Below are 15,148 nucleotides of genomic sequence, written 5' to 3'. Positions count from 1 at the left end.
TCGGTGAACAGCTCCGGATCAGAACAGAATCTGGATCTGAACCAACTTTCTCCTCCAGAGCTCCGCCCACTATCTCCAACACACTCAGCAAAATCTGTTCTTTTTTTTTTTTTATTATTCTTTTTTTATTATTATTATTATTATCGCTGTGATTTAAAGAGCCGTAGAGTCAGAATTTACATACCGAGAGTTTAAATTTAATTACCAATTCTTATCTAGAAGTTCTGTTTTTTATAAACTTTCACCCTGAGAGGAAATGTTTCTTATAGGTCAAGTTCTTGTTTCATTTTCTGGTAATATTCTTAACTCATTTTCTTCTTTTCAGCCCTTCAGAAAGTGCCTTATATATTTGTGTTAATTATTCCCCTCTGGTGCATAGCATTAGCTTTATCTTCACAAAGATGTCCACACGTTTCAGCTTCACTGTCGAGACTTGAATAATCAGCTGCGCGGGCTCGTTAGATGTCCAGAATAATCTTTTCTCATCCTGTTGACCTTTTACTGCGGCTCAGTTTTCCCTCCCCAGCATTAATGTGTTCAGTCTTCCATATCATCTGTACAGCAGAGAGTGTTGTCACTGTCCGGCCAAAATATGAATCCCAGTGCTGCTTTTATGTTTCACTAATTAGGACTTTCCACAGTGCTTGAGTTCTGACCCTTGAGCAAAATGTCAGATTACCCTCGGGCCAACTCGTCCCTGAGCTCTGGGCTACTTAACTGTGATTCATTGGAAACAGCCTCATGTCTCAGTCACAACACGCTGCATAGATGCTTCTTTTAAATGAAGCCCTGGGAGATCCACAGTGTGTATTCACATCCACTCTGTCTCTGAAATCACCTATTAAAGCAGCTCGTTCTTCTCGTCGGAAATTTCCAGCTCACTCAGAGGTCCACTTTGGTAATCACCACCCCACGGAGGCCGTTTATAGGAGTTAGGAAACAATTCATCTTTATCTGAGAGAAAAGACTCTTTAGTAGAAAATAGATTCAGTGGATCATTTCTGCTTCAAGATAAAACACGTTTCTGCAACAAGAAGTCCAAAAGTGACGGGAGCGTTTCTGAGTATTTCGTTGAGTTGTGTTCTTACAAAATGTTTCCACAGGTTGTCAGTTTTTCATGGTGGATGGGTCAGAGTTTCATACAGTCTGAATATAACTGCTGTATTCATTTAGTCTTTTGTCCAAACATCTTGTAAATATTTAGTTATTTATTTCTGATCTATGTGACGACTTCAGAAACACAATGTCTCTTCTAAACAGTTTCACATTTTGGGAAATGCACTCAGACATTTTCACCCTCTGGCAGAAAGGTTGGTGAGAGTTTGGTACGAATCATTTCTGTGAAGTCACCATTATGTACAACGAGTAGCCGATTAGCTTAGCTTACAGCTGCATGTGACATGTGTAACTATCGGAGACATGATCACTGTCGTTTCATCAGTGTCCTAACTGGCTGTGAGCGAGCGCAGCATGACAACGTGCCTCCTGTTTCTATCAGTCGATACCTGAAGTTGAAACAACATCTCATCAGAAGCTCTCGGACATCTTGTTAGCTCAAACAGAGCAAACACTGGCTCTGAGATCAGACCTGGCATCCAGTAACTACTCACAGCCAATAAATAGTCCTGCACGTAGCAACCAATAAAGCACATATCTATCAACAAAAAGCAAATAAGCTTTAAAATGTGTAACTATTGCTTTAAAAGTATGAAAAGGTATTTACTTCACAGCTGGAACAGGACCAGACTTTAGTGCTTTTCTGTCTTTATACCCGCCCTGATGGGACCAGTGTGATGGCAGCTTCCTTGGCTGGCACTTGAAACAATCCTGCATAAATGATTCCCCTTGAAAAGAGCAGCTACAGAAGTGTTGGGTAATCCATGTCCTCGATCGACCACAGCAACCTGCAGCAGCAGTGGGACTCTGTATGTCCTCACACTCTCTGTCTCACAGCTCCGGCTGTCTGTTTGAGTTAAGGGGAGGTCAGACAGCACCAGATTAAATGTGTCACATTTATATAGATCCATCACTCTGTCCTTAGTCTCGCTGGAATGTGAAATAGAGGTGTTGTCTTAGTGGAGGATGGGCGAGGAGGAGGCAGAGCGAGTCGTCTTTTAACACAGAAATGTGGATCCTGTAGACGTATTAGCTCCATGTTGTCGCGCGGACTAATGCCTTGGTCACACTACACAGTTTCATGTCTTGTAATCGGGAGTCTTGCACACAACGAGACTGATCAGCTTCGGAGGGAGTCACACATTACAAATCAAACATGCGAGATGTGACACAGATGTGGTCCGAGTTGTTTGTGTTCTGATTTGCAGCGAAAAAAAAACAAGAAAAGAAAAGAAAGCGAGTGAGAGGACATGACGGTAAAGATTACTCTTCCATTCAAAATGCTTAACTGCCTGCTCGCATTGTGGTTCAGCAACAACAAGGTTACAAACACCGGAAAGCTCGTGTATTCTGATAGAAACTCGACTGTTGTTCCCCTCTCTGCACCAACGCAGGCGTAAGAAGCCTGAGTTCAGAGAGCTGCTGCTGCTGACAGCAGAGAGAGAGGAGAGGAGTGTCTGCTCTGTACCTCATTCATGGCTCCACGACCTGGCGGATGTTCAGTCTGTTGGATATCCATCAGCATCAGCGAACTCTGGATCACCCACTGAACAGTTCACACATGGCAGTTCACATCCTCTGATCTGAGGCCTTCTCCCACCGACGTCCAGAAAAACTGTGGCAGAGCAGAAAAAACGGGCTGAAATCCGGCTGAGTGAACTGAGCTTGGAGTAAAACAAATGGTTCGAGGGTTACGGCTCGTACAGACTCCTCTAATCTTAAAATCAATACAAGCAACATCTACTTTTGAATCGATGACATGCTGCTGAATTGTAAACTGAAAATCTTTTTTTTTTTTTTCTCATGTACAGCACCGGCAGCCAAGCGGTCAGCTGTCAACACTGCCAATCTGCTGGCAAAAATGATATGAGCCGAATAATTTGGGCAATTACAGGAGCAAACGAGCAGAAAGATAAATAAGATGAAGCATCACTTTCCAGCTGTAAGTGGACTGAGAAGTCAGGCACTCAGTATTCAGAAGATATTGATGACACAGGAGCAGCTGTGAGCGTCTCGTCAGCTAATCGGAATCAGTGATTCGATCCCTGGATCCCCCGGCTGCATGCTGAAGTATCATCGTACAAGATACTCGACGAGAAATTGCTCCTGATGAGCGAGTTGAGGACGTCAGCGAAGGTCTTGTGATCAAACATGCGGGTGTCCAGAGAGCGAACCTCGACACCAATTTTCTCCTCCATCAGTAAGAGGTCGTCCATCAGAGTGTGAATGTGTGAACGTAACAACTGTGAGCGCTCAGCAGACTGGAAGAGCTCCACATGAACCCGAGTCCAAACTGGACCTGTATCGAAAACGAGGGAACCTGAACTCAAGCCTTCGGTTCAATGTTGGCAAACCACTCTGGAAAGTAAATTCATATTCTACTGATTTGCAACAACAAATACGTTTTGAGAGGAAGAAAATAACAAGAAGATGCAAGTAATCAACATCTTTACCCACGAGGCAGATCCGGTGGCCTGTTGAATCATTAGACGTTACAGCATGAAGTGACACACTGACCTCAGCCTGACTGAACTCAGTGCTCATACAAAGACAGACAGCGTCAGACTCCATATTTTCCTTTAAGCTGGAGCCCAAGCTGCCAGACATCAATCAAAAGATATGACACCATATTACGCAAGACTTTGTTCACATCTTGTGTGTTGTATAAAGACGTCTCCCTGATGATGAACTGAGAACTAACTGCTGTGGAGGAATTTTATGATTTTCCCAGGTGTTGCTGTACGAGCAATCTTCTCATAGTCTCTGCAACCTAGATGTTCAAATCCACTGTGGGTGTGTCCACAGAGCAGAGGCAAGGCTAAGCTAACGGTTTGTGTAAATCTCTAAACGAGGCCTTCGATCTCTGCATCACCCCCCTTGCTATGTTTTTACACAGATAACCATGATGGAAGCTGTAAGATATAATTTGGGCACTGGGGAGGATCATCAGGAGGATGATCATGGCAGCACTCTGCACAGACAGACGTGATGTCGTGTTGCTCCTCCATGGCCACGTTCTACAAACTATCTCAACATAAAGTCATCGGTCAAGCGAGCTGAAATTCCACAACAAACTGGCGTCACAAACAGGATTTCAACACGACAAACACTGGAAAGTTTCCACAACAACTGCATCATAAACTGACAAGGAACACCTGAACACAACTTTCAGTTTTGTCTTACAAGTGGCTCCATAGACGTGTAACATCATTTGCGTCATCTTAAATGAATGCAGGTGTAGATGTTGTAGATAGCAGACTGACACACAGGTGAAAAGAAAGTTTCATAACCAGGCCGGTACAAACAGCATCACACATACACACAGACAGAGTGACCGACAGCCAATCAGACACACAGCAGCAGAAACCCAATCACACAGAGGAGAAGCCTCCAAATCAGACATCCGACCACACACACACACACACACAGATACACACACACTGTCTCATCTCATTCAGCTCAGAGGGATCTCCCACTTTAGATAGTACGGGAAGAGAGAATTGAGAGTCTGTATTGGATAAAATCCAGCGCTGCCGTCATGTCCTCACCTACCAGTGGCCGGTGTTGGTCTAAATGAACAGCTGACAGGCGGTCCGACGGCGGCCAATACAGCAAACAGACAGCTGGGAAATTGTCTCGGTAATATAACGGCCTCGCGCCTCTTATAGTTTAGAGCCTGCCACGTCAAACTGAGCCTGTATGTTGTTCCTCGTGCAGGAGAGGAAACACTGTGAGAAACTGGAGCGCCAACATTTTATTTCACCTTTTCAGTCGTCATTAATGTCGACTGGCAATAATTTAACCGCGGCTTTTTTTTTTTCCCTTATTCACATTTCTGATTTAACATTTATATTTAAGACAGAATAAAATGTCCTCTTGACGTTGCAACTGTAAAACGTAAATATGTCTCCTACCTCATACGTATATGTGAAGAGTATTTCTGAAGTGCTGTACTGAAATGTGTTTTCTTAGCATAAAAACAGCTTACATGATCTTTTGTGGCAGAATGCAAAGGAGCGTCATGTGCAGATTGTTGGATACCAACAGGGAGAATGACGCAGAGTCTATTTTAGGAAGCTGACAGACATGCCAAGTGGCTGAGGGATCAAGTATGTGACATGATCGAAGCAGCAATCAGGCTGCAAGTGACAAGTGTTTGGTGACGGCACAGAGCTGGAAATGTGCAGAAGAAACAGACACACAGAGAAATAAAAAAAAAGCTGTTTGTTCTTATATTTCTCTCCAACTCACCTGAACACACACATTACACCTGCAGAAACATGTGAAACATACAGTTTATCTATTGATTTGGCTGCGCGATGCTTTTCTTTTCAGCAACATATAGTGCAATATGAAAACACTACAAGAATTATGAGATTATAAATGATCATAATTGTTATTGTCATTTTTACGCCATAAACTGACCACTCATATAAATACACACTGATCTGCAGCCCAGACCAGCAGAGGTTGTTAGCAACACATTCAGAGTGTCGCCACAAATGTGACTGTTGTGAACACTCAGGAGTCGGAGAGAGATTGGACATGTGGAGAGAGAGGAGAGATTTACAGAGGAGTGAGAGACGTCGAGAGGAGGAAGAGGGAAAGACTCCAGAGGCAGACAGAGAGACGGAGAGATGTGAGGTTTGTTTCGGGCCCAGACAGTCACACAGCGTTCGGGGAATTGACACGATCAAAATAGCAATCAGACTGCAAGTGACAGCGACACACAAACACACACGACATGCAAATGAAAACGCACACAAACACATCGCAAACTATTCTCCAGCTGTGGACCAGAGAGGCGTTCACACCCCCATCCATCTCGATTCTTCCATTGTGTTGATAAATGCAACATAATAGTGTCATTTTATCGCTCCTCTGCGCGGAGGAATCCCCGGGAGACGACCAATCGTGAGAAAGAATGATGGCGAGGGGCTTTTTTTTGTTTGTTTTATAGACACACGCAGGCTGTCGGAGTCTCTGGGGAAGTAAACCTGTGACATAATCAAAACAGCAATCAGACAGTGGGTGACGGGATGTTTGTGTTGGATTTTAATGTTTGATAATCAGCAACAAGTGACGATAATCAGCAACTAGTGAGGGAGCGAAGGTCCAAAAGTCTGAGAGCACAACGAAGATCTCTGATATCGTCACATGAACCTGGAAATACACAGGAAGGTGAGCAAACCAGCAGAAGATCAATACATCAGCTCATGACAGGGTCGGTGTTGAGACTGGAAAAGGTCCCAAATAACAAAATATTAATTTTATATATATATATATATATATATATATATATATATATATATATATATATATATATATATATATATATATATATATATATATATATATATATATATATATATATATATATACATATACATATACATATACACACACCTACACTGGGTGGAGTGTTAAATCTTTGATGTTTCTGTTTTGTATTCAGTAGAAATACAGAACTGCTGACGAGATAAGCCAAGGTCGACCTCGACAACACATCTCTCACTTTTATTATGATTTTCTATGTTTTTGTGCTTTCCTGTGTGTGTGTGTGTGTGTGTGTGTGTGTGTGTGTGTGTGTGTGTGTGTGTGTGTGTGAGAATGTATGTGATGCACATGCTCTGTATCCTGCACATGTGGGCGGGTGTTTGCCCTCAGAATTACCATCAGCTGTTTGTTTGTTTGCGTTTGTGTGTTTATTATGAAAGTGTACACGAGTTCACTTGCTGGTATTTTGCATATAAATGCATGTTGGAGTGTTTCGCGCTGCGACGCGCTCGTCTTCAAGAGAGCCGTGACACTAATAGAGGTCACTCAGCTACTTTTAATCCTCCCAGTCAGTGGTGAAGAAAGTCTTATTCCACAGATCATCACGCCTATGTGTGTGTGTGTGTGTGTGTGTGTGTGTGTGTGTGTGTGTGTGTGTGTGTGTGTGTGTGTGTGTGTGTAGAAGAAAAGCATCCAAGTGTTCATCAGCATTTAAATGTTATTTCTGTTAGTCAATGATGAGAAGAAATAACACTGCTGTTCTCACTTCAAGTGGAAATGGGGGTGTTTTCATTTCACTAATGACTAGTGTGTGTGTGTGTGTGCGTGTGTGTGTGTGTGCGTGCGCGTGTGCATGTGCGTGTGTATGATTGTGAAGTTGAAGGTCACAGCCAATCAGGATGGAACAGTCTGGTTGACACACTCATGCATGTAATGTGTTTGCCGTGTGGACCTGTGTGTGTTCTGGACTCGTCTCTGTTTTTATCTCCACCATCAGATTAAAATAGATTGCACCATTTTTGTTTCTTCTTGTTTTTCCACAGAAGATCTTTTGCAAGCCAACAGCAGAATAAATATATGTGAGTAAAAATGGCAAAACCACAGATATGATAAAACACTTTTCTTTATGCTACGACTTTATGTTTGTTTGGTTGAATTATTTATTTTTCCTCCGACTTCTCGTGAAAACGTCTGTTTTGGTCCCCACGACAACGCCTGGGATTTTACCACGGCACCACTTTCAGCCAATAAGCACTAAACATGAATCTGATCTGCCACAGTTGGTACAAACGTAAACCTTCTACATACGTTAGCTGTAGAATAAATACATGAAATGACATTAGAGTCTAAAGAACATAGAACAAACTGATTTCTCTTCATGAAGTCGAGCTCTGTCACTCCTGTAAATATTTCTATTGTTTTCTTCTGCTGCCACAAGCTGCAGATATACGGCAGGTAAATCTCATTCTATCAGGTTTTACAGGTGAAGTCTTTGAGATCTCAAACAGAACAAACGTGTCAAGTTCTTCTGGACCAGTTGGTCCTTTTAAATCATGTTTATGACCGATTCTCATATAATCATCCAACCGTCACTGTCAGGGCTGTAACACAGGAATAAAAGATGTTTGTCAGAAGAGATTCATAAATGTTGAGACGTGCCGGATAAAACCGTCAGATACAAGTCTCAGACGTGTGTGTGTGTGTGTGTGTGTGTGTGTGTGTGTGTGTGTGTGTGTGTGTGTGTGTGAGTGAGAGAGAGAGTGCGTGTGTGTCTGTGTCTGTGTGTGTGTGTGTGTGTGTGTGTGTGTGTGTGTGTGTGTGTGTGAGAGAGAGAGAGAGAGAGCGTGTGTGTCTGTGTGTGTGTGTGTGTGCGTGTGTGTGTGAGAGAGAGAGAGTATGTGTGTGTCTGTGTGTGTGTGTGAGAGAGAGAGAGTATGTGTGTGTCTGTGTGTGTGTGTGTGTGTGTGTGTGTGTGTGTGTGTGTGTGTGTGAGTGAGAGAGAGTATGTGTGTGTCTGTGTGTGTGTGTCTGTGTGTGTGTGTGAGAGAGAGAGAGTATGTGTGTGTGTTTTGCATTTTGTTGCCTCCCATCTGTTTTTGTTTACGCTCTATCTCAGAGTTCTAATTCATAAAAATGAGCTCGCCGGTGAGTTTTCGCCTGCATACATACATCTGTGAGTTTGTCTGTGGGTCAGTTAGAGTTCAGTTCTGAGAACATTTTAGTTTTTTTCTACATGTCGGCTGTTTGTCGTCACGTGGTGTTTGTCGTCTGGTTGTGTTGTGTTCCGTCTTTATTCAGTTCGAGCTCTCTGTTATTTACAGTGTAAAGAGAAATTCCCACAACAGTAAGTGTGGGTACATTTTTCTCTGAGATTAAATGTGTGCATGCATCTCCCGCAGTGTGTATATGTGTATATGTGTGTGTGTGTGCGTGTGATGTGTGTGTACGTGTGTGCGGAGGAGGAAGAGGGAGGTCACAACCCATTACTCACGGCGAGCTGTGTTTACTCTCATCTAATAGGAAAAACAACATCGATGGCTTCCACCACATTATAAATCGATATATTACCCAAACACGGTATAAATCATGTTGCCGTCTCTTTGTCGGAGCAATGGACTCTTCTACATTGATTTGTGCATAGATTTAATAACGGGCCCCCAACAGGCGTAGAGGATCACTTGGCTGCTATCTAAATTAAGCTCTCCAGGATGTAATCACACCTCAGTCCATTAAACGGGCTGCCTCAGCTCATAGACTTTAAACGTGGGACTCTGGGGCCTCAGTTGGAGTCTGGGGGCCTGCAGCTTCAGAAAACAAAGGTTTGAGAACCAAATCGTTGGCTGAAAAAGAAAAAGTGGTTGGACATGTTGGAAGGAACAGCATCTATATCAAATGTTTCCAAAGAAGACGAAGGTCCCCGTGTCCACAGAGTGTTTCATGTGGTTAGCAAAGCGCTGGCTGTTGACTCTGATCCTCTCAGGTTTATTATCTGTTTGTTTCCTATCTGACATCAGGACATCAGAGCGAGGAGGATGTGTGTGATGACATCATCCACAGGAGACAATAACACGGTGAATCTTATCGGCGTCACCAGAGTTTTTCTGAAGAGGCGAGAGATTTTCGACGCCCGTTTGTTATGGGGAAAAATTAGAAAAAGGCGCCGACACTCAGAAAAAAAAAAGAAAGAAACACTATGAGAACATGGGCCCTTAAATTTGGTTTAGATGAAAAACTGCATCTTCAGGTCAAGAACAGTTTCTTCTTTTCTGGTTGTGATATCTGACAGCGGGCCGTCAACATGGAGGATGACTTGGCTGATATCATAACTTTCAAAATAAAGTAGGACATATTATGACTTCTGGGCTCTTATTAATGTTGTCAAACGGTCACAGTTTGGTTCGGTTCAGGTAAAGATCCTGCTTAGCGTGTGAATAACCACATTAAGGTTCTTCCCGTGTGAATCAGCCGTGTCACGGGTTAAAATCCAACCTGTGGCCCTTTGCTGCCTCATATTTCATCCTGTTTCCTGTCTACTGTGTCTGTCCTATCAAAATAAAGCCATGAAAAGTCCAAAACGTTCAAAAACAACTTCGTAAAAACAATAACAGACATTAAGTCAGTGATTTAAGACATATAAGGGCTGTAAAGTCCCGACAACGATCCAAACACCTCCGACTCGGACTCGTTCAGGTCTGAGAACATGCTGCTAATGTAAATGACATGAAATTAAAGTGCTGACTGTTGTTACAATCATGTTTCATTCCAATAAAGGGAATTCTTCAGCTTATAGATTTTACCAGTTGGACGTCAAAGATAAAAAAAAAAGATCTGACATGAACTGATAAATGTAACCGCCTGCAAAGACTTTCAAACAGGAGGGAGCCTCCACATGAACTGCAGCTCCGGCCTTCAGAAAAGGACCTTCTGTAGATAATACAGCCACCGAATGAAAGACCACAGCAAATAAATCTGTGAGTAGAAGGTTTCTTACAAAGAAAGCAGCAACCTCAAAGCATCAAGCTGGAGCGAGCATCAGCGTCACTTAACCGAGATGAAAACCTCCTCGAGATAAGAAGACACGGCGACGTGTGATGCTGGAGACGACCTCCGTCACAGAATACTGCTCACCAGGACGTTAGTCCAGCAGACAAACCGTGAGGAGAAACACTGATCCACTCACAAAGACAAGAAGACAATCAGAGTTACAGATTCTCATTAAAGCTGAAATAATTCACCCCCCAAATCTCAGTTCATTTAAATGTTGATGAAAGTAATGTGTTGGTTTAAAGACATGAAGTTGTTCAGGAGTCCTCTGGATTTATTTGATGGCTGTTCAATCAATTGTAAGAATCACTCAGTCAACAAATCTCGTTTAGATTGAAGACATTTCAGTTTTCATCAGCCTAAAAGATGAGAAGACTTTCAGTTATTTCAAAGCTCCTGTTTGGAGGATCATTGATTTTTTGAGTTTCATTTGCAGCTCGTCAGATATCGAAGCCTTCGACCTGATCTGCAATCCCAAAGCATCTTACTTATCTCGCCAACAGGAGCTTTGACGTTCTTATTTGGATACTGCTGGTGTATTTTCACTTGGCTGGCAATAATCGCCTGTGAAGAATCAAGTGTGTGTGTGTGTGTGTGTGTGTGTGTTCGTGCATGTAAGCCACTTAACACAAGAGCAGCGTACACTGAATGAATTCAAAACCATCTAATTACAAGCTGAGCGCAGATGTTTAGCACTGTCCATCAGCTGTCGGGCATGAGACGCCATTATGAGACCACTGCAGCTGCCACGGCAACAGAAAAAAACCTCTTTACTGATCATCCAGGAGCTCTGAAGCTGGGACGCTCCGTTCCTCACACCAAGCTGGAAATAACACTGAGAGGGAGAAAAATAATGAAAGAAGAAACTCGTGACACTTCAAACAGCATATGTTGGGATAATTAGAAACCCAAACAATTTGCATTTTAGACACCTCGCCAATTATTTCCATTTCAGCATTCCGGAGTGGTGGAGACAGAGGAGGAGAGGAAGGGAAGGAGGAGCGAGGGCGGACGTGAAATGAGGGGAGAGAAAAATACATGAATGACAAAGAAAAACACTGGAAGAGACGGAGGAGGCAACGATACACAGACAACAAGATGGAGAGAAAGAAGTGATGGAGAGGTGCAGAGAGGGAAACATTTCTTCCCTTTAATGCAAACATCCATTTGGTTGCAGCAGCAAGGTGTAAATAAAGCAGACAATTAATTGGAGATGGATGCAAGTGGGTGGAAAACCTGCTCAAGGGCAATAAACACTTTCTGCCAGAGTTGTTTTCACTGGGTGGAATGTAACACCAGCACTGATTGGACTGCCCACGGAGGCCAGAACCACAGTCTCATTCATCACGGCCCTCCAGAACCATCCAAATCCAAAAGTCTGCCGCAGTTCACACAACTACAAGAGATTCTGCTGAGGGGGAGGATTCTCTTCATGGAGGGAAAACCAGTCGCAAAACTGTGACTTGGAATCAAAATGAAGATTATGAAGGATGTGACGTGTCTCCGCATGGAAACTACTGACAGCTAAGAGTTAGCTAATGAGCACAGAACAGCAATATCTACATAATCATGCTTTAAAGAGCAACACAGTCCATATGGAGAGGAGGTCGGGATGGTTAGAGCTTTACAGACGCATCACCAAAACAATATCTGAACAGAATATCTTCATGACTGTTCGTTACTCGGGCTGTAAAGATTGCTCCAAATGACGTTTGAATATTCACTCTAAAAAAACACTCAGGTTTGAACCATTCGAATATCTATATTTGTGCATTATGTCAATAACAGGAGGAGAAACTAATTCAGCAGTGAGTGACGCTGTGCGACTCCTGTGACCCGTCATGCTGTGCGCCCACTCACAAAGCATGTGGGTTTGTTTTTCCACAGTCGAATATTAATCTTCACAATCAAATCTCCATTTATTTATTTATTTTTTTAAATATTTGAATATATATTCCAATTTAGAATATTCGTTGACAGCCCTATTTGGGTACTTTTCGTTGGTGTTACAGAAGAGCTGAGTCAGAGAGCGAACTGTGTGTTTCTCTGAGAGATAAATGCTCGGAGATGTTTGAACGGATCTCGGCTGTTCTCAAAGTTTGTCTGTGGTAGGAAAGAAAAATCTGTCTGCAGCACAAGAAAGGATTCTTTAATCTGTTTACTGTTTAATCCAAATATAGACACTAGTATCAGGCTACAGTTTGAAAAAGCAAAGGAAGCAATTAATTACAGGTTTGTAGTGGGACAGAAACTATTCATGGAAGTAGGACGTGCTACACACCCATCCAGCACCAGAACCTCCGTTAGTGTTGACACTGAGCTACAAAATCATCTGATGTCAACGCAATTCCTCATTTTTACCAAGAACAACATTTCAGAAAGGAATTAAAGGTGAACCGCTTCCTTGTGTCGGTTGGTTAAACATTTTTATGTTCCATCCAAACTGTTTATAATGTGATTTTTAGCAGACGGGGTCGACCGTCCACATGTTGTTCCAGCACGCTCTGCTTTACATTCATTTCCTCACAGTCTGTGGAACCGGCCTGTTTCCCAGCGAGCAGCTTCACTGCACCGGTTAAATGTTTCCTCGCTCGGAGAAGTTTCAAATGTAAATGAAGAGAAAGACGTTGAGTTTCACACTGTAAATGAATTTCCTGTCATCACAGAACAACACTGATCTCTGTGATTTACAGGAACATGTGGAGCTGATGAGCAAACACAGAAACATAAACAACTTAAAAACATGAAGAGCTCGACGACACCGGGCCGCGGGGACGGGCTCAGCTGGTGTTTTTCAAATATTCACGATTGTCTGTGTTTGTTTGTGGACTTCAGTCAATACGGCACAGATCGCCTCAAAGTCTTTATTAATTCTGTTTTCTTTATTTCAGCCTGTGAACACGAGGAATCTCTTCGTCCCAGTCTGAGCATAGTTGTGAAGATCAACATGACATCTTAATTTCCCCCGTGTGTTTCCCTTCAACATCTCTCTCTTCTCTCTGTCTTTAGGTCCCACCGACTGCTGGTCTGTCCTCCGTCTCTGACTGAATTGTCTCTGCCCGTCACGTCCTCCCTCCCGCGTGTATCACGGCTCACATTGTGTCGAATATAAAGCCGAAGGCCAGGTGTTGGAACACACTGGTTTTCTAAATGTCAGAGAAAACCTCCCTGTTGATCAAACTTATGACAAGTCAAATGTGGCTCATATCCAAATATACTGAAATATATCCACTATTGAAACATGACTCCTCCATCCAACCATCCATCCATCCAACCATCCAACCATCCATCCATCCATCCATCCATCCAACCATCCAACCATCCAACCATCCATCCATCGCAACCAAAAGTTTTTTTCTTTTCTGAAAAAAGCGACACTTGAATATGAGTAAAGGAAAGCTGTGTATTTACTCTCGTCAGGTAAATCTATCATGTCCCTGAGGTGGTGGATCTCTGCCCAGCTGGCCTGAGATCAGATAAATAGGATGTTTCTGCTGAGGTGAGATGTGGACTACAAACTGTGAAGCAGTAGAACCTTGTTTTAGCAGTCAAACTAGATTAATTGAGCCAACGTGTCTCTGCAGGATCAGCAGCTCCACGTTTCAGCTTTCTTCCTCAAACATGTTAAACGTTAAACTGTTGTTTGGGCAGAAAACATGGACGAGTTGTTGGTTTGGTGGAAATCATCTGCTGCCTTGTTGTGTTTTCAGCTTGCAGTTGTTTTTGTGTTGTTTTTTTTCCCTGTAAACACACAAAACTGCTTCAACTTGGCATTTGCATTCATGGTGTTTCTTGGTGATTAGCCTACGTTCATTGTTGCCTGCGGGTAAATCATATCAAGGGTTCATGATACGAGTGTTTTTCCCGCTCTGTGCTTGAGTCCCGTGTGCAGCTGACTAACTCGACTGATAATACACAAACCGGACTAATCATTGTTAGGTGCTGACCCAACCAGCACTACAAGTACCCCGACACACAGTATAGTTCTTACAGTTACTACTGTTGAAATCACACTAGAGCTGAAACAGTTGTCGATTATACGCATCATCATACACAAATATCCTCCATTTTAGAAACAGCTGTTTGAGGGGCTGCAGTGCACACGTGTTCAGGGCTGTGTGTGAAAACATGTCGAGTGGAATCACGAGTCATTAACACAAAATATCATATACGAATAAACTCAAATGTGACAGCAGCAACATGTGGTGCACATTCAGACACAGAGGGGAGAAAGTCCCCGTATGATTCACCCCAACAACAACACAACGAGGACGAGGTATTTCACATGTACGACTGAGACTTTTATCCGTCCCAGACAAGTTACAACATTTATTGTACAGCTCTGCACGTTCTACTCACATGTTTTAAAGCTCATGAACTGATGGCGGCGAGCACGTTAACCCAGCAAACATTTGTTGACTTCCATCCAGGCTGAACTCACACTGTGACCCTGCAGACCGTCCAGTGATATTACCTGAACGTTACCTGGTTAAATGCTTAGTTAACACGAAAACTAACAGTTAACTAACTCAGTTTGGTGCAACTTCCAGAGTCTCTCTCGTTAGCTGTGTACTTCCCTCAGTCGCCCTTTAACACTGTGTGTTTTCCTTCCTGCAGAATCATAAATTGTCTCCATTACTCTATTGAGCTCCTCTGAACAAACCCTTTTTGTCTTCAAGCCATCATGCTGTTGTTGTTTACTCCCTGTTGG

At 42.9% G+C, this 15,148-nt stretch overlaps 1 long non-coding RNA gene across 12 annotated transcripts in view; it reads right to left on the bottom strand.

Annotated features, from left to right (window-relative positions):
* Positions 1-15,148, bottom strand: part of LOC119021577 — a 129,751-nt gene that overhangs the window by 49,128 nt on the left and 65,475 nt on the right. For all 12 annotated transcript variants that reach the window (XR_005075654.1, XR_005075652.1, XR_005075658.1 and 9 more), the window contains one exon: positions 2,585-2,731. This is a non-coding gene — a long non-coding RNA (uncharacterized LOC119021577). The remainder of the gene's footprint in view (positions 1-2,584; positions 2,732-15,148) is intronic.

This window comes from Acanthopagrus latus, chromosome 6 (assembly GCF_904848185.1).
Source record: "Acanthopagrus latus isolate v.2019 chromosome 6, fAcaLat1.1, whole genome shotgun sequence".
NCBI lineage: Eukaryota > Metazoa > Chordata > Actinopteri > Spariformes > Sparidae > Acanthopagrus > Acanthopagrus latus.
This window is presented reverse-complemented; position numbering and strand designations above follow the sequence as displayed.